The sequence below is a fragment of the Orycteropus afer genome, unplaced genomic scaffold (assembly GCF_000298275.1).
Source record: "Orycteropus afer afer isolate SDZICR_OR568_19922 unplaced genomic scaffold, OryAfe1.0 scaffold00019, whole genome shotgun sequence".
NCBI lineage: Eukaryota > Metazoa > Chordata > Mammalia > Tubulidentata > Orycteropodidae > Orycteropus > Orycteropus afer.
The window spans coordinates 9,573,122-9,575,762 of record NW_006921606.1 but is presented as its reverse complement, the minus strand read 5'-3'; positions in this window follow the sequence as shown (position 1 = coordinate 9,575,762).

The window sequence follows — 2,641 nt, the reverse complement described above, 5'->3', positions numbered from 1 at the left end:
GCAGGGATTGTGGGGCTGGCGCGGGATCAGGCAGTGTTTCGTTCTGCTGTGCATGGGGTCGCTATGAGTCGGAAACGACTCGACGGCACTTAACAACAATAACATACGCATGTGAGGGCTGGACAATGAATAAGGAAGATGGAAGAAGAATTGATGTTTTTGAGCTGTGATGTTGGTGAAGAATGCTGAAAGTACCATGGACTGCTAAAAGAACTAACAGGTCTGTCCTGGAGGAAGTGCAGCCAGAAAGCTGCTTGGGGGTGAGAATGGCCAGACTTTGTTTTATATACTTTGATCATGTTGTCAGAAAAGACCATTTCCCGGAGAAGGATGTCATGCTTTGGTGGAGGGTGGACAAAAGAGGGGAAGGCCCTCAACGAGATGGACTGATGCAGTGGCTGTGGCGATGGGCTCAGGTATAGCAGGGATCATGGAGCTGGTGTGGACCCGGTGGTGTTTCATTCTGCTGTGCATAGGCCTGCTATGCAACGGCACCTAACAACAAACAACAAGGAGCTCTAGTAGAAGGTCATTAAAACATTCAGCTGCTAACCAAAAGGTTGGCAATTCAAACCCATCAGCTGCTCTATGGAAGAAAGATGAGAATGTCTACTTCCATAAAGAGTTACAGCCTTGGAAACGTTATGGGGCGGTTCTATTCTGTTCTGTAGGTTCACAATAGGTCAGAATTGACTCAGTGGCAGTGGATTTGGCTTTTTTTCTTCCCCTCCTTCAATACTGAGGAACCAATAAAACTTCCCAGCAGAACTTTGTGGAATGAAACCCGACCATCATATATTTTTTTCATGAAGCCTCTACCCATTTGAACTGACCACTTTTGGAAACCTGCATGGCAGCACCCCTGGTCTGCACTGCAGCCAGTCTGGACACAAGGAATCTGTACCTGTGAAGAAACTCAGGTGTTTTTTTCTCTATCAGTGGCATTAATGGCATCCTCTGATAGTGTCATAAAACATAATTAAGAGAAAGGAGACATTTGAACAGTTACTACAAGCTTTTAGTGAAGAAGCAGGTTAGAAATAGTGACAGTAAGATCTGCTTAATATTTTTCTATAGTGCTGAAAATTCACCATCCTTAGTATATTTGTTTTTCATTCTGGAAATCAAGAAAGAATAATGATCTCCCTACTGCTCTTCACAATCATGATTCAGCCTGAAGAGTTAACAAACCACCTGAGTACCTCCCTTCTCTGAACAGACATTTTTTTCTACATGGATGAACACAAAGAAATAATCAGATAGGAGATTTTTCTTCTAAATTAGGCCTCTTGTTTGTAAACTGAAAGAGTGCTAATGCTGTTCACACTCGGCTGTGCAACCATACATGCCCACTCTGCCCAGGCAGATCACAAAGAGTGTTACAATGAAAGGTTTTGTTCTATTCTTCAGCCTCCTTCTGTGTGAGAGGCCATTCAAGGGATCTGCCACTTCTTCCTCACTCTCACTTGGCCTCCCTCTCCCTCACACTCTGAGCTTCTCTCTAGAATGCCAGCATTAGAGGCAGGCCTGAGGCTGGGAGCCGCTTTGATGTCGACCTCTTGCTGCCTCTGACAGACCTGTCTTGGTGGGTGAGTAGAGGAGCAATGAGGGCATGTGTGGGAGAGAGAAGGATGAAAGGAGGGCGACTGGGCTGATACTATGGACAGATTCCTGCCTGTTCACTGAGATTCTTGAGAAAGAAAAATGCCGAGCCTTGTGCTTACAGAGGTTATAAACCAGCGAAACTTTAGAAATGACCATTAAAGTGTCTTGCCTAGCATAAAGAATCAAATCATTGTTCAGGCTTTCAGCCTTAAAAATAAAACAAAATAAAAAGGAACAAGCAATAGACAGGGCCAAATAGATAAGGACATTCAGATGACATTCTAACGAGGTGGGCTCTTCAAGGGTGCGGGGAACTCAGATCATGGACAGGGTCTGAGTGACAGCCTGAGGCACGCTTGCTGCTTTTCTGCTTGGGGCTGTATTGTTCGGATGACTTGTGCCAGATGTCAGGCATAAATCTCAGGCCCTAGTGGTCAAGTTACTGTTGTGACACAGGCAAGCAATACACGAGAACATCAGATTAGCAGTTTACTTGATCTCCCATAGACTAGCATGGGAAGGACATCCACAACATGAGAGCGAAGAAGAGAGCATGTGCCCTGTTTGAGTTCTTGGCATTCAAGGGCTGCCTTCTGTGGCTCCATATGGATTAAAAGGTTTTTCACTGCCAGGTTGTCAGAACAGATCTGACCTTGTTCTCCTATAACTGACACTTGTTTCCTCCTCCCTCAACCAACTGTTTGTTAATCCCACCATAGAAAGGAATGAGAGCCTGACCCACATCCCTGATTTCTCAACACAATGAGTGTCAATACCATCCAACAGATTTGGAACACTGACCTGAGACAGAGAAAGTAAACACTAAATCCTTTCTCTCCTTTTTTAATTTTATTTACTCCAGAGTATACCAACTAATATATATATTTATATATATATATATATGTATTTGCTGTTGTTATGTATCATTGAGTCATACCTGACTCATAATGACACCTCCTTGGGTTTCCAAGGCAGTATCACTACGGAAGTAGTTTGCCCCATCTACCTTCTGAGGAGTGGCTGGTGGGTTTGAACC